This window comes from Rhinolophus hipposideros (genome assembly GCF_964194185.1).
Source record: "Rhinolophus hipposideros genome assembly, chromosome: 22".
Classification (NCBI taxonomy): domain Eukaryota; kingdom Metazoa; phylum Chordata; class Mammalia; order Chiroptera; family Rhinolophidae; genus Rhinolophus; species Rhinolophus hipposideros.
Window position 1 is genome coordinate 7,163,598 of NC_138068.1, and position 26,936 is coordinate 7,190,533.

General features: G+C 44.3%; 1 protein-coding gene across 4 annotated transcripts in view; it reads right to left on the bottom strand.

Moving 5' to 3' along the window:
* Positions 1-26,936, bottom strand: part of TSHZ2 (teashirt zinc finger homeobox 2) — a 422,466-nt gene that overhangs the window by 215,037 nt on the left and 180,493 nt on the right. The window contains exon 1 of one of the 4 annotated variants that reach the window (XM_081033544.1): positions 13,129-13,190. The exons of the other annotated variants lie outside the window; for them this stretch is intronic. The gene's annotated coding sequence lies outside the window, so the exon portion shown is untranslated. Of the gene's footprint in view, positions 1-13,128; positions 13,191-26,936 lie in introns of those variants that run through there. 4 annotated transcript variants of the gene reach the window in all.

The following is a 26,936-nucleotide window of genomic DNA, read 5'->3' on the forward strand; positions in this document are numbered from 1 at the left end:
ATTGCTACTTCAAAGAATTGAGCAGAGGATTAAATGGGTAACATGGGTACATGCCTGGCCCAGAGAAGGTGACAGCTGATGTGAGTCCCACCTTCTCCAGTGCTGTACTGACCAAAAGGAGAGAAAGTCCAGAGCAAACGGTGGCAAGCCAGACTGAGTGAACCCTCCACCCATGAGCACCCCTAATGAGACTGTGAATAGAAAAGGCATTAGCGTGGTCTTCACCTTTCCCAGTAGGCTGGTCTTCACCTCGGTTCAAGCTTGCATTTTTCTTATTAACTACAAGCATGTACAGTCTCCAAAGGAATCGGTCTCAGGGCTGCTGTGATTCACTGTTAGCTAACGGGGAAATGGGGGATAGAACTCTCACACCGAAGCCGATCTTTCAAAGGTCAGGGCTATTTGCCTCTGTTCTTTCATTGATGTTTTCTGACTTGACCCTCCAGCAAAAGGTAACAACATCAATTAGAAGAGCGACAGCTCAGAATCTGGGATCCGGAGAGGTTTTCAGAGTTTCGGTTATAAAAGTGGGGTTTAGGGGTACTCATATCCTGACATGTGACAGTGGACAAAGCTGGGAGTCAAAACTGGCCCTATGAGTGAGAACCACGACAGGGGACAAGGCCAGCAACTGAAGGTATCTCACTGCTACTGACCCCAGGCTTCTGGGACCCCACCCACAGCTCCTTGTCACCAACCCTCAGGACTTCAACACATACCCGATTTAAGAAGGGACCGACCACTCCCTCCCAATTTTTAACCCCAGCAAAATAAGGTGCTGGACCCCGGAAAGGACTGTTCTCCCTGAGTTCTCTGGTCTCATTATTGACAGGCGTGGGTTTATTTCCCTTTCCAACTTCCCTCTCTTCCTTCTCACCGACTTAGCTAGGGCAGCAGTGAGCAGTCGCGGCGTGCTTGAATTTCAAACAGGGCAGGCTGAAAGAGGAACAACTGTATGTATGTTTATTAGGGCATCATTATCCCTCTGAACTGCATCATTTATATCCCTGGGAAGAGACCATGCCAGGTCAGGAGCGACAGTTTGAGTCGATAATTTGTCAGGTTGGAGCAGGTGGTAAGGGGTTGGCGTAAGAAATCACCCGAAAGGCGCCACAAACGGAAATGGATGGAGGTGGAAGAGTAATAAGAAAGTGATCAGTGAATCCACAAACAAGTGCAGATAAATCAACCAGCGCCAGGTAGATGGGAACAAAATAGGAGAGATTCAAATTAGCAAGACCCGAACCTTGTCAAGGCAAGGTTACGAATTCCCCAGCAGCCACCGTTATCCACCCAGGGCTGGAGAAGTGCCCATGAGAAAATGAATCTTTCCAGTGTATGGAGCTGGAATGGAAGAGATTTCCTAGAGAGTATCAATTTGGATTATAAAAATCCCAAGGTCTCAGGCACTGACAGGGTGAAAGGTAGAAAAATGGGCCAGCCTCCTTCCAAGTGCCACTACCCGCCGAGCGCTTGATACTCTTCAAATGTTTGCACATTCTCACAAACTGTTTAAAAAGGCCTGGAGACAAAAGACCCAGCTGCAAAGCCTTGGAGAGATAAGTGTTTCTTCCAAATACCCATGACCTTGGGGATCCGCAGATGAAATATTTTCCTCTCTCTATTTGTCTTAACTCTTTGATAAAGTTTAGTCCTGAGTGGTAGGGTCAGGGAAGCAAAGGCAAGGGCTGAGGGAAAAAGGAGGATGAAATGATGGTGATGATGATGATTTAATAACAATAAAAATGACTGTATTTGAGGACCTGCCTGGTGCCAGCATCTGTGCTGAAAGCTTTTAGGCTCCATCTCTTTTCATCCTCACAACCATCATATGGGGTGACTGTTACGGCCTTTATTTTTCACATGAGAAGACTAAGCCTCTAAGAATTGAAATAAATGCCTGGACCGGGGTTACAGCTCGTAAATTCCGCTGTCAGGATTTGTGCCCAGGACTCTGTGAACCCAAAGCTCACACTGATCACCTGTCTCCTACCCCTGGTATTTAATGTTTTTGGAAGCAGATGAAGGCATGGGAACAGAGCGGGATGGATGTCCATGCACAGCTCACCCCCTGTTCAGCCCGTGAATCTATTGCATAAAAATGGGGGTCAGCATCAGGTCCAGATGTCTTATCTGGGAAAATCCAGTAGGTAAAGGTCTACCCTTCCCAAACTGACAGTGTGGCTGCAGATTTACAGTAGGATAAAGTTGTAGAACCTCTTATATGAGTATTAAAAGGACTCAGGATAGGTTTCTTAACACTTGGAACTCCTCTTGTGCATTTCACGTGTGTTTCAAGTAACACAGGCTTGGTCTACATGCAACGTAACAAGAACATGTACATTTTACACAAAGCAAAATACACCTGTATGGCAATATTTTCTGTCTTCTGAATTTATATGAAGCATTGCCCACGGGTTCCAAGTTGGAAAGAAACCATAATTTCTTGGGCGAACCTGCACGTTATTTTAAGCTCAGCTACATAACACTCCTTAGATTTGTCCAAAATTTTATTATTTTATTTTATTGTCAGCATAATGGTTAATTGCTCAGATTTTATTATCTAAAAAACTTATAGACAAATCCAGAATCTGACGTCATGGGCCAATGGTGTGATTTCCCCTTTCAATTAGCCTCAATGTGCTCATGTATACAGTGGTGATAATATGAATAAATTCAAAGGATTATTTTGAGGGTGGACTGAAAGAAAGCTCAAAAGGGCTTCAGACAGGGGTCCATGGTGAAGTGTGATTATTATTATGTCAGTCTGTTGTGGAGAGAGTGGAGACCGTGGAGAAGTCCCATACAGAAGGGAAACTGTATATGTAATTTTAAATTTCCAACAGCCACATTAAAAAATGAAAAAGAAATGGGTGAGATTAATTTTAAGGACGTTTTATTTAACCTAATAGATCCAAAATATCCTATCAGCGTGGAATCAATATAAAAATCAATGAGATATTTCACATTCTGTTTTTGTGGATGAGACCTTTGAAATCTGGAGTGTGTTTGCCACTCACAGCACAGCTCCTTTTGGACCAGCCCTATTTCAAGTGCTCAATAGTGCACGTGTGGCCTGGAGACTCAGATTAAATCCCCAAGTCAGAGTTAATAAACTGGATTAAGCCTCTACATGGGCCAGGTTCGAGCCATGCAGCTAAAACAAATGAATCACCAAGATCTAAGGATCAGGAGATTGCACATAAAAATTCAGTTTCCTCGTTTCACTTGGCGAAGCCTAAATCTGGCAGCAGGGCCACATCCCACCTGGTACCTCTCTCTGGAGCTGAGTCACAGCAGCTCTCGTGGGAGGGTGGGTGGGAGGGATGCTGGAATATCCACCTGCATCCATTCCACTCAGTAGAATCTCACAGCAGCCCAGTTTGCTAATTTACCACACTCGCCTGACCCCTCCGTAGCCCTGGAACTTTGAGACCCCCCCATTGCAAAACCCATGACCCCAGCAAGGGAACCTAAAATCTGGTTCTGCTCAGGCACCTGTGAACTTCATTTGTCTTCACTTAGGGAGCTTAAAGGTGAGTTGTGCCCATGGAGCCATCCAAGGGAGCCACTAGAGTTATGTAAGGACAGTTACAGCTCAGTACCCGACAACAGTTCATATCGAAAAGGACGGAAGGCTTGCTAGCTTCTAATGCTAAAGTTGACTAGGGCTCAAAGCCCCCTCGGCGGCCTAGAACGGAGGCAAGATGGTGAAGAATTTAGGGACCACGGTGTAGAATCCAGAGGGCCCTGACATGTATCTCCTGCCTATACGATGGAGGTTTGGGGGAGTTGCTTAGCCTTGCCCAGTCTTACGTATATTCCTCAGCCATCAAACAGGTGGAAGGTCAGGTCCTATTTCTTCAGGCTGCTGTGGAGATGGACACAGCACACGTACACGGAGGACAGCACCCGATGCATAGAGGTGCTCGGTAAACATCAGCGACGATTGAGGAAGCACATAGAATTATTACTGATGGGGTCTACATATAGCTACACCGCAGGGAACCACATACCAACTTGCAATATCGTTGTCTTTAGGGCTGTTCCTCGTGTGCCAGGATTCCAAAGCACGGACCTCACACGGAGTCTTCAATGTCGTGCAGAGGAAAAAGGGCTGCCCGGGCTAAGCTCCTCTCCCACGATGGTGAAGCAGAGCTGTAGAGGACTGTGATTATGAAATCAGAGCCCGTGGGTGTTCCCTGATGTCTAACGGGGTGCTCCCGTCATCGGGGCAGGTGGTGGGGACAAGGAGAAACAGCCACCACTTCTGTACTGGAGCAGCAAAATAACTAGTTAGGGAGAAGATGAAAGAGGCGCGCGACCACAGTCGTCTGTCACCATTTTTCTGCTTCCACACCATTCGCGAGAGCAACGCAGCCCTAAGGGAAACCTCTCTGGGTCTCAGCAGTGCTTGGCAGTAGCTGCAGAGGGAGGCCTCACCAAACCTGTCCCGGCTGCCTTCAGAGGACAGCCCGGATGCTATCGCTTTGTGCCATCTCTGCCAGGAGTGCCCTAATCCAGCGGTTTTCAACCACGGGCCATTCGGCAATGTCTGGAAATATTTTCAATTGTCACAACGTGGCGGGGGAAAGGGGACTCCGCGCATTCAGTGGGTCAAAGCCACAAAAGCCACTAAACGGCTTACGGTGCTCAGCATAGCCCTCTACAACAAGAACAGAGCTGGCCCCAATGTCAGTGGTGCTGAGGTGGAGACACCACGGAGCCCTCCTTCGTGTGGACGCCTGACCCTCCCCCACCCCTACAGGAGATGGAATCGTGGCCCCCAAAGATGTTCACGTTCAGATCGCCAGAACCTATATGACTATGTCACCTAACGTGACAAAAGGGATTCCAGTCCTATGATTAAATTAAGGATTCTGAGATGGGGAGACTCACCTGGATTATCTAGGTGGGCCCCAGGGGATGCCTCAAAGGCGCCGTGCGAGAGGGAGGGTCAGAACAGGGAAGGTGACATGACAACCAAGGAAGAGGTCAGAGTGCTACCACACTGACATGAAGGTGGAGGAAGGAGCCACGAGCTAAGGAATGTGGGCAGCTTTTAAAAGCTGGAACACGGATTCTCAAGGAAATAGATTTTGTCCCAGAGACTTTAGAAGGGAGGCAGCCCTGTGGACACCTTGATTTGAGCCCGGTGGAACTGATTTGGGACTTCCGGTTCCCTGAACTGTCACATTATACATTCACGTTGTTTTAAGCCATTCAATTTGTAGTAATTCGTCACAGCAGCAACAGGAAACTAACTGCACTCTAGTCCACGTAGGCACAGCAGTTACGTGAGGCTGGGAAAACACAAGCAGGTCAGGTTATTTCCCTGCTCAGAACCGTCCACGGGTTTTCTATTGTTCTCAGAAAACAAAAGTCGCTTCAACTGGCTCCATGGCCCTCTACGATCTGACTCTTGCCATTTCTTTTGACTCAGTTCTTTTCTTCTGTAACCCCTTTCTAAGGGGAGAATTTCAAACACATCCCAAACTAGACCCAAGTGAATAATATGCCTTCATGTACCATCAACCAGTTTCAATGTTTATCATATCAACTCATAGGCAACCTTGTTTCATCTAAGCCTCCAACTCCTGTCCCCACCAATAAATATTATTTCGAAGCCAGTCCCAGACTTTGTAATTTCTTCCATAAATGTTTTAGTACACACATGTATCTCTGAAAGAGAAGATCTCACCTTATTTGAAATAGAATCATTCCCACATCCCCAAACTAATCACAGTAACAATTGTTCCTTAATGTTGTTAGTTAGTCAAAGCTCAAGTTTCCAATCATCTCACAAATTTCACTCCGTTTCCTCCCTTCTCCTCTTTGTTTTCAGCGCTTGACCACATTGGCCTCCTGGGTATTTTTTGGCATTTCTGATGATCTTCTGCTTCAGGGCCTTTGCACAAGCTTTGTCACACAGCCTGGCGAGCCCCCCGCTCTCCCTGCCACACCCAGGTTGGGCACATGGTTCTCATCCTCACAGGCCATTGCTTAAACATCACAGCTACTGCAGGGAAGAGAGGCAAGATAGCAGACTCTTGGGGACACCATTCGTGCTCTAAGTCCCTTTCATCGTCCCACAGGAAGCAGCTCTGCCTTTGCTTCAATTGCAGCTCTGACAATTGTCACCCAACCCCTAGCATTGTATTTTGGTGTTCAATAAAATGTTTTTGTTGATGGATTGATCAATTCTTCCCAGGGTTGAGCTCTAAACTCCCTTAGTCTGGTAAATTACTCCATGTCCAAGTTTTAGTTTCTCTTCCAGGGACCAATAGCTGCAATGTATTGCATGCATGTGTCACGTCAGGCACTGTGCTAAGTGGTTTGTATACATTTAATTCTCAAGAACATCTGTGACATGGGCATTACGGCACTTCGCCATTTGGTGGATTAGGAAATTGAGGTGCTGGGCAGAATTCTCAGATGGTCCACGAGCTCCCTGGCCCCCGGGGTACATGACACACACCTTCCAGCTGTTGTAGCAAACACTAACCTAGGTGTCGCTGGGAAGGGATTTTCAGATGTAATTAAGAGCCGAATCAGAGAGATTAACCTAGGGGGTTTGACCTAATTACATGAGCCCCTTATCTAGAGGTGAGAGACAAGAAAGTTGGAAAGTTGGTATGTGGGAGATGTGATACAAGGGAGATTCACAGCATCTGGCTTTGGAGAGTGGCCGGGCTTTGAAGATGTCTACACTGAACACGCAATATTCGTGCATCTTGATTTCAGTTCTATGTTGACTTCTAATAAGTCTAATGCTACAAAGTAACATTTAATGGCTAATAGCTTTGTTCCAGGCTCCGCAATGGCGGCTTTGTATACGGCCTTTCATTCAATTCAATCCACTTGCAGGGGAGAACCATAGCCGTCAGATGGGTGCTGGGGCTTCCCTAGAATCACACAGCTAGTGAGTGTCAGAGGTGGGATTTGACAGAGACCTGAGGAAGTACCGTATGTGCTCTGGCCTGGCAGCTTATTGTTTCTTGTGAGTTTTAGCAGTGGAGACAGTAGGAGGAAGACAGAGGTAGCATCTAGGATCCTGACCTTCTACTGTCGTTAACATGCCCCAAAGTATTCCATATATCTCAAAATCAGCCACCACTACATTTAAGTTCAAGCTTTGAGACCATTAAGAAAACGATAGAGCATTGACTACCGAAGCTGGCCTCAGCTCAGCCAATAACCACTGAACCTGGGGCAAGACTTGGAGCTGCTCTGGGCTTCGTTATTATAAAGGTAAAAGGAGGGATTTAGACTAGCAAATGTCCGATATGCTTTACAGTTCTAAAACAGTAAAATCATACAGGTTTCTCTTCATCCCCCATTTGAACTAAAATCCTCCATTTGACGTGGCTCAGGGATAAGACTGTCTGGATTTGACTCATAGCTCCTTTGCTTACCAACTATATGACCTTGGACAAGTCATTGACCCTCCTGAGCCTCAATTTCCCCATCTGCAAAGTGGGGATTCTACTCATACTCATTTCCTAGAGTGTTCTGAGGAGCCAGGGTGAGAATGTGTACCAAATACTCCATGAGTTTCTAGTGCACGAGAAGTATTCAATCCGTGAGTCCCACACTCCATCTTGTCTGCCATCTTTACATTAGAAAACAAGGGCGAACCCTCTGTCTTCACACAGGAAGACAATCCTGTCAGAAACTGAGTGATAGCTCATTCTTCACTGGGTTCCCTATCTGGACACATAGGCTTTCCAGGATGCCAGAGTCCTGAAATTACAGGTAATACTCATGCGGATGTTGTCTGAAAATAGGTGATGGCTTTCACCAAATTCACTGCTCTAGAGAACTAGTCCTATCTTATGTGACCTCTGTAATGCCCTTTGGATATCATTTTCAAGAGAAAGAACTGGATTCTGGAAAATTGGATCATGTTTGCAGAACCATGGAACGATTCTCCCTGTCCAGTGGACGCGTGCTTTCCTACTTCCAAGCAGATGGGTTGAATCCTGTCGCCACCCAGGTATACCAGTTGCTTTTCCTTTGAGCCCAGTCAAATAATTCCCCTTCTTGTTGCTGGAGAAAACCACATAAGCTCAAAGGAACGGCCAATTAAAGGTCAGACATTCAAACGTGTGTCTGTTCTGGCTGGTATAAATGGGTGGCTGTCAGGTAGAAGCAGCCATGCCTGCAACAGCATTTTGCTGAAACAGGAGACCAGGCTCCTCCATTTGAACTTGGTAACATTTAAATATCAAAAACTTTGTTTTCTAATGAGGAATGGATTGAAGAGGGAGAAATAAATTATATGCTTGATGGCGACTGAAGGTTGGGAAAATTAGGGCTATTTCCCACGGTGTGAATATAGTGATTTCAGTGTGCAGGAGTAAATTAAACCTTTGGGAGGATTTGTCTTCCATTAAATTGAACAGCTAAACAGACACAGAAGATGTTAATGTCACCACCAGGAAACCCCAAAGGTTACAAATAAAAAGAAAACATGGTTTCTTTAAACGTCTCTTCCTGTTGCACCCAACTATCTAAGAAACACAAAACCCCAGATTGCACATTGAAGATCAAAATTAAAAAAAACACACACCCTAAAGATCATAATTCCATTGCCATACCATATGTTATTAATGTCTGTCAACAGTGTTTAACCAGCAACTGCTGACAGTTCAGTATTTGCTATCTAAATACACCATAAATAAATCAGTAATGAACCACTTTGGTAAACCTTCCACACTGATTGGAAATACAGATGGAGTAAACAAAAGCTGCTAAAAGTATATACAACTGTTTAATGTCAAAGACAAAGTCATACCATTATTTGACAAAATAGAAATGAAAAAGACAATGGGGCTGAGAGGAGGAAACGTAACCGACAGAGAGAGAGAAGGTAGTAGGAAGGGGTGTCACGCCTGTGTTTAGACATACACCACTCAGAATTTTCTGTGTAAAAGGAGGGCCCCAGGGAAAGTGGACATGGGAAAGCAGGAGCCGGACTGTGTGTTCCTGTGGCCTCCGGACAGTGGGTTGGTGTGCATGAATTTGGACAATTCATTTAAGTTTGCCACCACTGCAAATCTGGCAAATAGGAATCCTCAAAGACAGACAGGTCTGCAAAGATCTGTGCCATTCGGAGCTGAGTCCATCAGAACTGCCTGGGATTTAAGCAGAAAACACCGACCGACATGTGGGAACGGCATTACTTTTTCATCTGTCCACATTGAAAGGGGGTTAATTCACCAATCTGAATGCTTCAAAACAGACATCCAGGTGTCACCCCCTGGGTTGGGTTCAGACAGAGATACCAGAGTATTTTAATTTAATTAGACCATCTTTTTTTCTTTTTTTTTTCTTTCTAGAGTCTTGCATATAATGCAAGTCTCCTTCAAGTATGAGGTCTGGGTAAGTTGACCATAATTAGGCTTCCTAGCCTTACATCCAAGGTAGCATGCTAATTAAGAGCTTCACTAGATGGCGTCTTCTAATTTGTTGAAAGCACATTTTAGCAGATTTTCGATGCCTCTGGGATGTTGTCTCTGGGTCTGAATAAGCTCTGCAGAAATTGGTAATTATTCCAGTGACGGGCAATATTGAGAAAGGAGAATTCCTCTCTCTCACTGAGAGGGAACGGTCCTCGTAAAGTTGTCTGCTAATCCCATGAGCCGAACAACTCTCCTCCTTATTCTCAGCGCCTTGGAAATCCTTCTGATCAGAGGCATAACGGAATCCATGCAGCATCAACAGAAGATGTCTTATTGACAGAATTTAAATAGCAGCAGCTGACTTCACAACAGAGACCCGACAGAAGTCCTTTCTGTAACAGGCTGCAATGGAAGACTCGAGATGGGCCCCCTTGTTACGCCTTTCCAGCAGGCCGTCGGTGCTGCTCTCAGCACAAAACACAGAATACATCATTCTGAACGGGTACATAAATCTGTAGCCTCCTCCTTTCTCAGTCACCTGTAGTTAGGTCTGCAGACACTGTGTATACCGTATAAATCTGATTTCTGAGCAGGGGGGTGGGCAGGAGGAGAAGGCGTTCTCTGTGAAATACTAGTTCGGCAACAGTTTACCTGCCTTCCAAGGTTGTTAGGAGGATTAATAGCTTCTGGGTCATTTAAAGTTTGAAAAGATCCTTGTGCTCTTTCCAAGAAAGATAAAATAATAAGACTAGCCATTTTGTACTCTGGAAAGTGAGAAGAGCAGGCAACGGAGGGGCCCTTTAGGGCAGCTGGCTTAGGAAACTGAGGCGTGTTAACCCTTCAGATGGAATCAAGCCAAGTTTCTGCAAACATGAAGATGATGGACATGTTGTACATGCTGTGTTTGAAAACATCCAAGCCCAGGGCCCCTCAGACACCACTGGAGGAAGGGTTCATCTTTAAAGAGAGGAGGCTATCTCTGTTTGGATAACAAGCATTCATATTTTATAACCGTTCAGTCTATTTACCCATTTATCTTTCACCCATATATTTGTTGTGCAGGCAAAACAGAGCTATGCATAACTCAGGCATCAAATTGCTATCAACTGGCTGTGGACTCTGAACAAATAGATCCCAAACATATATTTTTCATGAAGGACCCTCGATTACTAGCGGCACACTTCTGATAGAAGAGCACCCCCATTTGTTTGGTGTCAGTTGTCTCTCTCTAGGGTTCCGTGTCTCAGAGGCATGAGGTTGGGGGCACTGAGTTCGGCCATTGCCAGGAACCAGCCAGAAGGGGACATCTGACTCTACAAAAGTCCCACTCCTCTGCCTGCTAATGCCAGTCTTCAACCTCAGCACACCTTCCCAAGTGTGAGGGACAGAGAGCTAGAGAGCGATACAGATGGGAAAAAAGAGTAGTAGGAGGCGAGGGCTGTTCATTTACAAAGCCCGAAATAGCAGCTGCTAATGGGTCTTTGTACTCATTCTATAATCTTTGCAAGGTCACAATCAGAACTAGCCCGTGATTGATGCCGAAGGGAAAGTCAGCACTTCACATCCATAATGGACATTTCAGAACAGAATAGAACTGGTTCAGGAATCTGTGTTTCTCAAGTCACCTGGTGTGAGTTTCTCATCCTGGTGTGGGTGGAGCTGGCCCCAGGCTTTTCCCCGGTCTTAATAATTATTGCATTAGGCCCAAGCAACGAATGCCCTTGGCTTCACAAGTCCCCAAACACTGCTTGGGCGGGCCCGTCCACTGCCATTTTACAAGTTTCCTTCTTGGAGTGCGACCCTGAAACACAACCCTAAAGGGTTAAGGGGAATGAGTGACAACCCTTCGGCATGATTTACAACGTGGAGCCCTGTAGTGAAACCAGGATTTGATGGATGACGCTGAAAGTCGGAGACTAACCATAAATCATGTCTTTGAATCACTGACAAAGATAAAGGAGAGAAAGAAAAAGCAGTGGCATTGACATTCACTCTCCCAATAATGTACATTGACTAGTTACAATGCGGAGCCTTAATTAAAAAAAGCCAACTCGAGGTATTCACCTCGGTGGGGAGAGCCCACCACTTGGGAGGCTGCTTTGTGAGATTACAAATCAGGGCTTGGGTCTCTTTCAAGACGGTCACTACCACTGGCAGAAGACTTTTCAATGGGAACAACACCAAGCTCTCAACAACACAAAACAAACCTACCAAGAAACAAAACAGAATGAAACAGGAGAGCTTAAGGCACCTACTTGGTCAAGAACCTACCACGTGCTCAGGGAAGACCATTGAAAATGGCGAACGTCAAGAGGAATCAATGGAATAGAACCCAACAGACTGTGTTTTCATCAGGAAAACACCAGTCCAGATAAATGCATCAGTGGCCGTGGCCAGAAGACACACACAGGTCAAGCAATATAACTTGCGCTCTGAATTCAGAGCACCAAATGGGAGGGAAAGGAGATGCCGGCCCGCTCATCCGTGTTGTTATTTACCTGGGACACGCGAGAAACAGATGGAACCCTTCCTTCCCCAGGTTTAGTGAGGAAGGCGGAGCCCTCTCTTCCTCTCAACTTAAGATGGGCTTTCTCTTAGCTCGAGAAGAGCCCCGCTTTCCTGCCGTGGGTGGTGGAAGCAAACTGGGATGTGCTCCTTCCATCTTTCAACAAATATTTACTGTACGCCTACAAAGCTCAGACTATTCCTAGGCCATGAGTGTTGATAAAGAAAGGGTGGGTATCTATATTAATCCACCCCGTTTCAAAAATATTTAACACCCACTATGTCTTAGGTACGTTGTTTTTGGATTTGAGGAGTATAGTCCTGAATGAGAAAGAGATGGTCCCAGTCCCCAGTTAGACTATTGTGTCCTAGGGAGACAAGTAGACAAAAGAGATTGCAAATGTCACAAGTGTTATAACACGGAAGGGACAGGGAAGTGCATAAGGCATTGATGACAGCAGCCATGTCCTGGGTGTGAGGACCCTAAGGTCGCTGTCCCGTCCCAACAGAGCTGTGAATGGGAATGTGTCTGCAGCATGGGTAAGCCCAGCACAAGGGGACAAGACAGAGAAGGGAGGAAGGAGAAGACTAGCAACGTGTTTTCGTTTTCCACCAAATCTCCGGGAGTTGATATGAGACCTTTTTCTGAACAACAAGGAACCAGATGCAGTATTTTTCTTTAAACCTATTTTTAAAAACCCTTTCCCCCAAAGAGGAATGTGCTTCACAATTCTATGCAGACAATGCATGCAGGTCAGTACCTGGTTTGGGACCTCCGCACAATTCTGTGGGCAAGTAGAGGGCGTGAGAGAACTCACACGTCCCCACTGTCATGTGCGCCAGCTGGCTCAGCAGCTCTGTCCACAGGCCAAGATTCTAGAAGATTCCTACTTTGAACTTCATGACACCTTAGTATCTGTGGCTTAGACCCGATCTCAACCTGAGGAGTCTATAGTCTAGCCCTGAGAAAAATCATCCTTCTCAGCAAAACCCAACACAACTATAAAAATCAGGAGGTGCGAGCTTAAGTCGTGGGAGAAGGACCCAGGCTTTCCTCAGATCCGAGCTTTGCCAGTGACAAGCTGGGTGCCTGGGGATAAATACATCACTTCACTGCCTGCACTTCTGTTTTCTCATCTCCTATCAGGATACCCAGAGATTACACTATTGTGTGTGAACTTCCAGAACATTCTCTGTGCATATATGTACCTGTACATACGTGGTCTTTACAGTCTGCACGGTCTCCTTTTCTGGACAGCCGGTCCACAGACCAGGTTATCTCATTTTTTTCAGTTGTCCTTGTTTTTGCGTTTATCTGAAAATTGGAAAAACCTCACTTGTTTTTTAGCTCCTAAACACCCACCGGGAATTTGCCTCCTCCTAACCCCTTTCTCCCTGTCTTCATTATGCTTTGTGCCAGGCGCTGTGCTGACAATACAATGCACAGAGGAGGAGGTCTCTGTCGTTTGGAAGCGCTCTTGTTGACATGCACATATATAATAACATTTTCCAGCCAGGGGAGGGTTACAGCTACATTGATCCCGAAATGGTCCATGATGTTTCTCTGACACTTGTATCTTGCTGATGTCTGCGGAGCAGGGACGAGGAAAAGCCACCTCCTGCCATTTATAAGCGGTGTGACTTTGTGCAAGCCGCTTAACCACTCTTGTGTCTCAGTTCCCCCGTTCGTAAAACGAGGCTCATAATATTTATTGGTCGCATTTTAATTTAATTTTATTTTTTGCACCTAAAGTCCTTTAAGCCCTGGCTATACCATAGAAAGTGCTCACAAAATCACAGCTGTTGTGATATTTTTATTTTATTTTTCTAACCTCCATTTTGAATTAACTAGACTAGAACCAACGCAAAATCAAAATAGGAACCCGAACCCCCTCCTCTAAAATGAGAACATAAGAAAAAAAATGAAAGAAAGAAAGAAGGGAAGGTCATCAATATAGAAACAATTGTGCGTGTACGTATGCCTGCTGGCATGTATGTATATTTCTCTTTAGCATGTGTCATCTCTTTGTGTCTCTGTCAGGTTTCCTTACAGTTCTTCCTGTTCAGAACTTGACAGGTCCTAATGCTCAATCGATGGTAAGTACCAAGTGATATGATGAAAGGAAAGAAGGGTTCAAAAATGAAGATATATAGTTCAACTGTTTGTAACATCCCATTAGTGTGCCTTCATGGGAACAGGACAGAAACAAATATTGCTTGATTGAGGCTGACTACCCACATGCTTAAAACCCTGTTTTTGCTACATAGTACACAGTTAGAGGTAATAGGCATAATTGCTTAGCGGCATGTGTAATATACATGAACAGTACAATATGCAATATCTTACCTATAATTTATAACTGTGTGTGTAATACATAACAACCCCACAATGGCCAACAAGCTATGAAGTACAAAGCCAGGGACATTTTAGGAAACTACTGGCAACATAGCTAACTAATGTGCTCCCTGAACCACCAGGAGTCTTAACCGTTGCCGTTGGCGTTGATTCACAGAAGTAAATAGTGATATTTGACCATTCGTGATTCATCACATTAATTTGAAGCAGAAAATGTACCCAAGGACCCCATTAATGGAAACATCTCCACACTTTGAACACCTGGGCGGTTCAGTAGAAATTCTACCCTCTTGGGGTGATGCCATCTTTTGTTACCTAGATGTAGAAGAGTTGGGGAGGGGACGCCGGAGCTCATCACTGGAAAAATTGTGGGTCTGGAATCCAGCGTTCAGGTACCTTGCAGCTTTTATGTTGGTTTTGAACTTCACATCCATTAAAACTGCATCATCTATCAATCTTACAGTTTCATGTCACTTATGAAAATCTACTGAGTATTGTTTTCATCTTGCCTTACAACAAGCAGCAAAGCCTCATGAATACTGAATAGTGCTGGAAATATGGCACATCCTTTACTTTTAAAGGTCTCAACAGTTTAGAATGGCAGGATTTCTTTGTTGAAAGTGGCACCTCCCCACAGCGGCTGGGGGCTTTCTTCTCCACTGGCCATTCTGCCCAGGAGCAAGAGGCAGCACCACATAGCATCATGAGTCGGTCCTGCTGCTGCCACTGCCTCTTCCCCGTGTTTGAACCCTGTTGGTGTAAGTCCTTAATGGGGGGCTGCGTGGTTCAGGTGGGGCATTACCATTCGGATATCAGCTCTCATGAGACAGCTGGCTGGGCAACCTACCGAACCATTTTACTAGCTTCCCTGGCACTTTATCCTCACCTTTAATTTAATTTAATTTAATGAGAGAGAAAGAGTGAAAGAGGGAGAGGAAGAGGAAGGGGGGGAGGGAGAGGGAGAGACAGAGAGAGAGAGAGAGAGAGAGAGAGAGAGAGAGAGAGAGAGAGAGAGAGAGATTTAAGAAATGAATCATGCTGATAAGTATGAGTAAGTATATTCTATTGTACTTGCTATTTGAAGTTTCTACCATTCATTCAGTCTGTAAATATTTTCTCATTTGTTTGTCTTGTTCTTTTGTTTTTTTTGGTTTATATCCCACATATCAGTGAAATCATAGGGTTCTCTGCTTTTTCTGTCTGACTTACTTCACTTAGCATTATACTCTCAAGATCCATCCATGTTGTCACAAATGTTCCTATATCATCTTTTCTTACCGCCGAATAGTATTCCATTGTGTATATGTACCACAACTTCTTTATCCATTTGTCTATCAAAGGACATTTTGGTTATTTCCATGTCTTGGCCACTGTAAACAAAGCTGCAATGAACATTGGAGCACACGTGTCTTTATGTAGAAATGTTTTCAGATTTTTTTGGTAGATACCCAGGAGAGGGATTGCTGGGTCATATGGTAATTCTATTTGTAATTTTTTGAGGAACCTCCACACTGCCTTCCGTAACAAAAACTCATAGACACAGACAATAGTTTAGTGGTTACTGGAGGGTAAGGGGGGTGGGGGTAGGGAGATGAGGGTAAAGGGAATCAAATATATGGTGATGGAAGGAGAACTGACTCTGGGTGGTGAACACACAATAGGATTTATAGATGATGTAATACAGAATTGTACACCTGAAATCTATGTAATTTCACTAACATTTGTCACCCCAATAAATAAAAAAATAAAAAAATAAAATTTTCTGAGCAGTTATTCTGTGCTGCACTCTGAGGACACAGAGTTTAAAAAGAGAACTAGCATCTCTTCTCACTTGGATGACGGTGACGATTGTAGAAATCACCATTCCTAATATGGTGCTTACTGTGTGCCGGGTGTTGTTCCATCACTGAATAAATATTGATTCTTAGCACTTTATCAATAGAAATACATCTAATTCTCCTAACATCTCTATGAGGCACTATTTGTATTACTATCCCCAATGTTTGCATTTTACAGATGAGGAAACTGAGGTACAGACAGGTGAGGTGACCTGCCCACAGTCACAGAGTGAGGGAGGAACACAGCTGGGATTTGAGTCTAGGTTGGTTGTTTGGCTCCAGAATCTATCTTTTTTTTTTTTATTACTATACCTGTGGACTCTATAAATAAGTAAATAAAGAATAAATGAGGTCCTAACTTGGGCTACTGACAACTAATATGCAGAAAACAAAACAGGGTGAAATGTGGGGTAGAGACAGGCTGGGGGCGGGGGTCACACTGCTTTAGCTCAGGGTGAGGGAGGACAGCTCTGACAAGGTGATGTCTGAGCTGAGACCTGAGGGATGAGAAAGGGTCAGATGAAGCAAGATTGGATGGAAGGTCATTGGGGGTGAGGGGGAACATTATAGCACCAACACCCCAAGGAGGAAATAGGTCCCTTGGCATGATCTCTGGAGAGAGCGAGAAATCCAAAAGAGCTGAAATGCTTGTGAGACAGGTGCAGAAGGGGATGTCACCAAGATGTCTACCCAGACAGGGTTCACGCAGGGACTTGTTGGGTTCAGAAAGATCCAGACTGTGGTGGCATTTGCCAAGAAGGGGACCCATGGTGTACTACTTATCCTACTGATGTCTTTAAAGTATAAAACAAATCTAGAGATTTAGAATGTGAAGGAAACACCAAAATAGTCTAATCAAGCATGGACAATTGAAGTTGCCCAACTGACAGAAGGTAGGCGCTGTCCTACCTGCCACAGCGGGAAGCCTGCTTGTTTCAGGGAACAATTTCCCATGCTTATTTTATTCCATTGATTCACAAGGAGGAATCCTCCCCCTTGAGCCCCTGAACGGAAGCCAGGCCAGTAGGACGAGTAAACAGAGTTCAGTGGGTCATCAGAGGGAGCAGAGTCCCATTGCAGAGGTTGGACCCTGGCAGCCCTGAGGTCATGCACTGCCTACACATGTGTTTTGTTTGAATGGCCAGTATGTTTAAAAGGGGAGAAGTAGTTGCCAATATTTACAAACCGTAGAGATATGGAAAAATGTCAAGAACTTCGTATAGAGAATTTCGTCTGAAAATAAAACCCAGAATAATCCAGTAATCTGGTCATACTGAACCCACATTCATGCCTGGCCCCAGTCAGCTGGAGCTAAGCTTCATTCTGGAACCTTCTAGTTGGGACACGTGCCTTGGAGGTACCCACAGTCCACGCCACTCCCTACTCTCTCACCCTCCTTTGACTCTCGTTACCTATTTGACTCTGCAGCCATTTGAGTTGGCTGGTTTAATGTAACAGGAATCCTAAGGTTCCAATTTCTTTGCAAGTTTCATTAAAAAAAAAAAAAAAGATGGCAATATTTTTTTCTGGAACACTGCCAGTCCTCGGTGTTAGAGTATCTGGGAGGAAATTCTTTCTTTATATTTGCACACCTTGTCATAATTGCCAACATGTACAATAGGTGACATGCAAATCCTTGTGTGACCTACTAAAAATGGCATGAGCTGAGGACCTTCCCCTTGTAAGCTGTATGCTTTTAAGCAAATCACGGCAGTGCTTTGCAATCTTCTTTTTTTTTTCATCTGAAAAATGGGATAATCATATTTCCTTATAAACGTATGAGGATAAAATGCACGCATGCACACACAGGCCTGGCACAGCAGTTCCGCTCTATACTGCATTTATAAGAGTATGAATGTTTATGAATATGCATTTGTATGTTGTGTGTATATATGATGGATCTAGAAACATGTATCTAATTATATACATATTTGGGCCTATTTCTTCTATTGATTGGCACCAAATCCTAATGAGACGTGTGGACTTGTTTTTTTCCTGCCTCATACCCATGTTCATTCTACAAACCCTCTCTATGGCCTACCACATGCACTTATCATTAACTAAAAAGGATGCTGGTGAGGAAATATAGTCTCATCCTGCCAAACGCTTCCCTGTTCCTAGGAAAATCAAAGCGAAGGGCAGACTCTAGAAAACAAAGTTTCTTAGCGTCACTTGGTGTCTTTGGTCCAGTGTAGATTTTACATTTAACATCGAAAACTTGGTGAACTTTCCTGAGAGCCAAGGATGGGTTGAGTGTCCTCCAGGGAGGAGCAAAGATTCATGTCAGGTACTACTCTGAATCCTCCTTTCAGATTTAGAGCTGAGGGAATGTGCCTATTGTGCCATTTATGTCATGATACATGACTGGTCCTTCCCTCCCCATTAAGAAGGCAGAGAGAAATGACAGCCATTGCTGCCATGCAAAGCTGCATTAAACTTGTGGGAGCATTTTGGTTTTCATGAATTCTGAGAAGGGAACAGTGGGTGCAAAACCTTGGCTGTTTGTTCTGACAAACTGCCTGTTGTGATGGATTACGTGCCACAATTGTAACCCACGAAATATCTTCGGGTACAGGAACAGAGAGCCTTCTTTGTGCCACATTTCCAAGGGTCCCAATGATGGATGAAGAGAGTCCTGTTACCAGGAGGTGGGTAACCAGTCTGAGGGCACGCAGAGCTGCGAGAGTCCCACTGTTGGAAACGAGAGGCCTCACATCACCAACTTTCTATTTCCCTTGGTGACATAGCACCACCCTGTCCCCTCAAATCGCTCCTTCTCTGAAAGGATCTGTCTGAATAAAATTATTATCTAAAGCGCACTTCCCCTCCCCCCACTTTCCCATCAGCATTTCCTGTCCTCTCACCTTAAAAAAACAGCACTGAGAACTTTTCAACCAAAAGCAGCCATGTGGAGCCTGAGTTGTTTCAGATTTACACAGGCCCTCTGCTAACATCCTGTCGGGTGCTAAAATCCCACAGCTGTTCTGCTAGGACCACCCGGCTCGCCGTGAACCACATCTGACAAAATGATACTGCTCGCTTCCAGAACCCATCACACAGTTATTCTTGGATAAAAGGTAAAGCAAATAGCCAGCCAACTGCTCACTGCTGCAGAAACAAGAACCATCTAGCCATTTATCAAAGCCCGAGACAACGATTCGCTTGAAGCACAGACACCTCTCCCATTACGGCTTTAAACGATAACACGATATTATATCAGAAATGACAAATGGCACTGGGGGTCCTAACCTATACACAATCGATACCTGCTTAGAAGTAAGAACCATCTTGAAAATATCGACAGAGGGAACAGGAATTCTCATAATACTGCAATGTTTTCTTGGTGTTGTGTTGGAACTAGAGGCCAACAATACTCATTTGGGCATGACATTTTTTTTTCCACCGGCGCTGTGTAGCCCCCAGACGTGTGGCGAATGTCAAATCATTATCACTGTCCTGTACCTATGCGATATTGGATTCTAAGAGGCTCCGGCCAAGGAAATTGATTAGGTAGTTCCCTCTGCAGCTTAAAACTCATTTTGGCTACATACACACAAAGGCAGGGGCCCCTGGAACCACCAGGCTCAATGATAAATGGCAAAAGTGTAATTAGGGAGATTATGCCCTAGGGGTTTCTCCTGCTCTGGCCCCAAAATGTTTTTTTAAAACCCCAGTATCACTGCCCACACCCCGCCCCCAAGAGGGGGCAGGCTTTCATGTTTAGATTGCAAAGAAGTGACCCACCTTCAAGTGATTGATGAGGGAAGATTGTAATGCATTGCTGCCTCCTTCCCCGTGTGGTTGTATTTAAGTGCATGCCAGACAGAGAATGACTTGGAAATGGGATAAAAGATTCGGAGCAAAGGCAGGTGACAGTGAAGAAAGGTGGTGGGACGCATGCCTGCAGGCAGGTGAAAAGAAACCATCTTCAATAATGGGGCTACCTTGGTTTGACATCCTGCCCCCCCCAAACAACACAGGTGGTGAGGATGGCAACCCAGGACCACTCGGAAAAAGTGACATGGATTTCAGGGCATATGCTGAGTTTTCTTCCCCAAGCTGACGGCTTCACTAGGGGTCCTCGAATCCTCAGACCATTTCCTGCAGAGTTTGATCAAAGACACAGATTTGCAGAGCTTCCAGCCTAGAGTTTCCGATGCAGAATGTTTGCAGTGGGGTCTTGAAATCTGTATCATCGAAGATTCTTCAGGCAATTCTAATTTTGAGCCAGATTTGAAAAATGAATGGCTTAAAGAAGTGGCGGGCTGGTACATGTTTAATACCTAGCTCTCATTTTAAAAAATTACAGCATTCGCCAATTTCCATAGTGTAAATATTTCTGCCATGACCAGTTTCTAGAAACCATTAAAAGAGTTAAAAAGAGATGTGTACACAATCAGCTCTAGTTTGACAGTACAAGCTGGCTCCCACACACCACTAGCTTAAATCAAAGGGAAATATGAATAAAGTTAATAAGAACACGTGATAGGGAAAAGTCAAATCAGTGATGGTCATTGGGTGGGAGGGGGGCATGAAGATAGCGTGACAACACAGCTGAGCAAAGTCCTCTTTATGTTGGTGGAAAACCCGCCCAAGTGCCAGGTACTAAGATGGCACCATTGATGATAATGTCCAAATTGGACCATCCTCTAATCTGAGTCCTAAGAGCCATAATAAAGGAATCAATGATGAGAGTCAATAAAATGATTGGATTCTGATGGTAGATGTAGAAATACATTTTTTAAACCCTTAATTAAATGACCGAGTCAGGCAAAGGATGACTAATAATTAGAGTTAAAACCGTTAAGTGGGTGGTTGATGGGGAATTGAACCCATACTGAATGAGATGGTAGAGCCACAAATATTTCACGAGTGGATAAGTATCCCGCTATCATGGAGCCATCACACTGCCATCATCGTAGTTCAGGAGCTATTTCTGGCATCACTAATTTGGGGGCAAATGTTGTGTTTTCAGACATATTGTAACAGCCTACACTTCTGAGGTGTCTTGGTAAAAACAAATCCATTTGGAATCCATGGGGTTTTATGGATTCCTGTCTCTTCTACAGTGGGGGGAAGAACAAGCTAAATGATGGTGAGAAGCTCCCAAATTCAGAAGGAAGACCTTCTTCAGGACAATTGGCTCAGTTGCTCCTACAATTCTGGGTCATAAAAAAAGAGACTGAATTAGATTAAAAAAAACAACAACAGATGTATAGGACACAGGAAGTAGATACAACATGTGATTCTGCGTTTGGTGGTAGTTTGATTCATTCAGTTGAAAAGAACATTTTTGTGCAACTTGGAAAATATGAATATGGTCTGGGTATTAAAAAGATAAAAATTATTGAAATGGAAAACAGATATTGTCGGCTGAAAACAACAGATTATCCAATAGCATGTATATTATGATCTCAAATTACTTATACATACATCTAGGTTCAGAGAATGTTCTGGAAGTTCACACATACTAGTGGTAATCTCTGAATTGAGAAAAAGATGTTTTTATTTTCTTATTTTTCCTCTATTTTTTAATATTTTGCAATTCACATGTTTTGCCTCTGTCATCTGTTTAAAAAAGTTATTTTTTAAAAAAGGAATAAAATGCTCAGAAAAACAAGTACTGCCCTCTGAAAAACATTAACATGAAGTTATCTCAAAATTCAGAAACAGTAAGTCAAATACATCCATCACAGGAAGCTGGATTGCTTCTGCTTTTGTTCCCAGAAACGTGGAACAGGCTATTGCACCTCGTAGGTGCTCAGATAATTTCGGTGGCGGAATCTAATGCATCAAACACTTCAAATTCCATAAGGGACAACAGATCTTGGTGCTTGGGATGGGATGACGCAAAGGGAGAATAAGTGGAAAGATGATTTATTTAATGATGTTGTAAAGTCACCCAGTACCACCAGGGGACCAGATGGGAAGGCAAAACAGCCCAATGAGGAGGTTTTGACCCGTTCAGGAGGTGAAGGGACTCCATAGTTGCGGTTGTTTGGTCTTGGTATTTTGTGTCTTCTTGGTAGCGTAACGAGCGGTTGTACTGTGTTGAGTGACTTCCTCTAAGCTTCTTAAGCTGGCACTCCAGAGGAACGATGCACGCGCCCAAAGCATTCCTCCAGGTGGATGAGAGCAGCAGAGTGGACTTCCTGTCATGTCTTCATTTCTCTCAAGGGGCTGACACATCCTGGCTCTTCTCACCCCTCTTTGCCTGGTGAAAATAGAAACTTACAAAGATAGCACCTGGTGTGGCCTCAAGATACAAGGCAGAGACAGTGGCTTTAACTTCAGGACATCGGGTCCTGGGCAGGTCAGGCACCGAGCAGTGGAGCGTCTTATTCTGCACGGTCAAGAAGTTTCCGATAGCTTGTGCGTGATCATTTCTCCAGAGAAACACCCGAGGGAGTTGAGTATATGAATAGGTGTGTATGCACGCCTGAGGTTACACTCGTATTTGAGGTCTCTGCCCATACACAGCTCAGTCTTGAGTCCTAACAAGTAGAACCACCTCCTACCATTTGAAGAAAGCATTTTTGCATCCCCCCAAATGCCTGAGCGTGCCCTTCTATGACAAATAAGAGTTTAGTTTCCAACGACCCTGTGTGTGGGTTACTGTAAATATTGCAGGTGAGGGGGATGGCCAATACAGATGTCGATTTGAGAGCACCACCTTGGGTCAAGGATGCAGAGGACGTCACCCTGTCCTTGGAAATTCTTTGGGCTCCCCACCCTCCTGCCTGTCCAACCAACCTTCAAAAAGACTCTTCCACATTGGGACCTGGAATGTTCACCGAGAAATACACATCTCGAGAACCTTTCCCACGAGATCCTTTAAACTTTTTCACGTCATTGCAAAGGGTTAAAAGGGATGGGTCGGGAGAATGTCCTGATTTAGTTGATGTTTTATCTCCCTACCCGAGGAAAGGCCACTTTCCCCAGCCACCAGGAACCGAGTACACGCTGTTCTCAGAGTAACACTGAAAAATGAGTTTTGAAACTCGTTGCTTGTACGTCTCCTGTTCACTGTGCCACGTACAAGGAGAGGTGAGGCATAGCCCACTTCTCCTGACTTGTTAGGGCGTTAAAGTTCCCTCTTACTAAGGTCATCAGGAAAAAGGCACCAGTGAACATCATTAAACGTCAGTAAATAATGGCTTATGTCCAAGTTTGGGGGCTGTCGGCACCTTGAATACACATAAGCTCTAACCCTTTTCAGAGAGAGACAGACAGACAGACAGATACACAGACAGACTATCATATTTAAACCATCCAGGAACAAAGGCCAACAGAAAACCCTCCAGGTAGGTCATTCTGATTTGATTGCTTTTCATCCTGATTTATCAAAGGGAAAAAGGGAGCCTTGGGTTACTAAAAGGGAGAGAAACTTTTTGGCAAAAGGTGCACATTATTAATTATTAGCAATTGTTAAATAACTGATCAATATAATTAATTTAATCCCATTAAGTGAGAATTAATAAATAATTTGCGGCAATTTGCTTAATGTCTGTTTAGACTGGGAACTCCATGAAAGCAACCACTGCCTGCCCCCCCTCCCATTTTTAACCATGTTTTGTTAAATTTGATTTCTATGATCAGCAAAACTGGCTGTCTCAGGATAGCTGTCAATTTCTAAATAAAAGCAATGACCTCCACTCTTCGGGGCTTCTGTTTGTCAAAGGTCTGTTTTGCTTTTGCAAGCTCAGTCCACCTTTCCAAACCTCTCTTTTTTCCCAACACTATTTGTTTTCAAGAGAGATGCTAAGCTTCTATTTGTTTCCCTTGATCTGTTACAAACATAATTCATTCAGACCTTCTTTCAGTCTTTCATTTATAGAGTCAGTATGTACGGAGCAGCGATTATGTCTTGGGTGCCGTTTTTGGAGTGGGGTCACAGCACGCAGCTGTGAAAGAACAATACAAGTCCCTACCCCATGAGTGTCTTGTTGAGGAAACAGACAAGAAACAAGCAAACGCGTGCACAAACAATGGCATTTCAGAGAGTGACTGAAGCTGCAGAAAGGAGGAAACTGGTGTGAGGGAGAGGTTCTTTAGCTAGGGTGGTCAATGAAAGCCTCTGTAAGCATGTGATGATTACGTAATGCCAAGATAACGGAGGATAAGTCAGGATAAACGTGAATGCAAAGAGAGAAGCAGCAGAGCTCAGAGGGCACGTGAGGAAAAGGAAGATGAGAGGAGCTGGGGCATGTGGGACAGGGGGCTGGAAAATAAGGAAAGGGAGCAGCCAGAGGTCATCTCCAACAGGTACGTGCCTGGGGTTTCAGCTAAGGGCCACGGGCAGCCATTGCAAGGTTTGAATACAAGAGTGTGGTGTCTGATCTCTGCTTTCTCCAAGATCAAAACCCTGGTTCCTGGAAGCCACACATCTGACCCAGCGAGACCACTCCTTGTTCATAGTACAACATATTCAAGCCGGTCTAGGAGGAGGACACTGCGATCATGGACCTTCCTCCATGAATTTTCAGAACTATGGAGTCTCCTTTGTTGCTTTATTTATCCTGAGCAGGCAAGACTGAATCCAAATCCGTCACAGCTGCCCTGGTGCGATCCCTGAGAAAAGCTATATTTTGCCCTATGCTTAAGCAAATTCGTTTGTAAAGACTGAACGAAGCCCCAGTGGGCTCAAGGTGACCAGACCCTTTGCAATTTCTTGGTGGTTTCTCCTACTTTAGGGTAGCTCCCTGTGAGCATCGTCCATCCCTCCGGGGAAAATGCCATCATTCTTAAAATTGAAACAAAGTTTGAATGAAGGAATACATTCTACCCATGTGCAAAAGTGTTAACAAAAGATGGAATTTAGTCCTGTGCTCTTTCTGCTGGTGTGCTAACGAGATACCGCTTACAATTCTATCAACAGGCTCCTTAGAGGGTCCGATGTGTCCCCCCACCCAATCCCTACCTTTCATTATAGCGTCTCTGAGGCCAGCAAGGTAATTAATGAGAAAAGTACTTGATGCCGCATGAACCTCACCCAATCATTTCTAAAACGGATCAAAATTCTATAAATGACAGTTTATGCGTCTATAAGACGCATCTGGTGAAATGTGTATTTTCTTTTCAGAAGGTGTTTCTATTACAGTTAGTCTGAGCATCATGTGATATTACAGTTGCTAGGGTAACTCCATTTTTTTTTAAAAAGAGAACAACAGAGTAAATAAGCATGTAAATCGACTTTGGTGCTATGTAAATTCTAGTGAATCTGTTATCGTTACCTTGACGATGAAAAAAACTGGCATTCATCGTCTCTGGTCCCCAGGATGATTTGGTTTGAACTTAAAATGTATAAGGTACTTGCGTGGAAGTGTCACTGGCTCTATGTGAAGCAATGCGATTAGGAACCACGTTTAACAGTGATGCTGGGTCACATAAAAACCAGGGGAGCGGGGCGTTGATGGTCTGCTGGGTCACCGTCAGGGGTGTGTCCATTCTGAGCCATCACAGACAAAGCCCGCTCGGTGGGTACCTGAGCTTCCACATAAGTCAAAACCCTCGTCTCCCATTCAGGTAGTTTGTCCCCCTGACATCTCACCTCTGACTTTCCTGCATTCTTGGCCTCGCAGCATTTTGGACAAATCTGCAACACTGCTTATGGCTTTCCGTTAGGCGAAAATGACTGGTGTAGCACATGTGATTAAGTAAGGAGGACAAGAAACAAAGGTTGGTGAGGATTTCTCAATATTTTCTACATTCCCATCTAGAGGTTTGAGAATTCTTCCCCCTTCTTGCTGTTTTCATAATCGAGGTTGGCAGTGGCGAGCAGGACTGGAAGTGGCGTGAGTCAGTTGGGGAGAATGACTTGGAAGAATGAACGAGGAAAGATGTGTGCACGGAAATCCCTTTTGAGGAAAGACATAACTCTTGCAATTTTTTAAAAAAACACAAATCAGCATTTCTATCAATAAAGGAACTGAGATCAGAAAATACATTAAAGAGAAAGAATTAGTACGGTGATGGAGATATCAAACAGAAAAGAACCTGACCAACCGGCAGGGTTTTGACTTGCCTCCCCTTCCCAAAAAGCTCACTAAAAACTCAGGTTGTGTGTTTAAGGAATGAATCAAGGCTTTGAATTGCTATGCCCAGTGGGTACAAAAAGTTGTCATCTAAAATGAATAGTTCAATGAGTACGTGTGAGAGGAATTCCTGTAGAAGAAAATAAGTTTTTTAGAAAGGTGCATCTTGAAAATCCAAATTTCTAGCGAATTCTGTATCTATCATTTGGTGCCTGGATGCTATGATTATTTGGCTAGATCCAAAAAAATATCACAGAAGCAACGCCAAAATCAAGTGCCATTTTCCTCTATCTTCTAATACAGTGAGGCTGGTGACCTAGGGATGACTAGCTCTTTAATGGGATTGGAGGATTTTTATCAAACCTCATAAAATATGATGGCATCTCCTCCACTCTGAAACCACTCTGTTTTAATTTTCACATGAAATGGGGATGCAATTTGTAATTTGTGTGTACATTTAACAGGAGAGGGCCTTCCCCACCTCTCACGCAGTTGCCCCTCAGCCCCCAAAGCAAGCTTTTGCTACATCTCTGGTATGGAGCCTTAGAATTGAGGAAACTAAAAGCCAGAGGAGTCAGGAGCTAAAAGAAACAAAGAACGTAAAATCAGGGATAGTGATGACTTGTGCGATTTGTCCTATGGCTCCTTCCGCATCTCTGAGTGACAGGCAGAGAAATTGACAGCTAATTCCAGATCCATCAGGGGCTGTATTGCCTTTCTATCGAAATGATGAGTTTAGAGATCAAACTGTAAAGAAATGCCTGAGCACCCGCGGACATTCTGAGTGTCACGGCAGAAG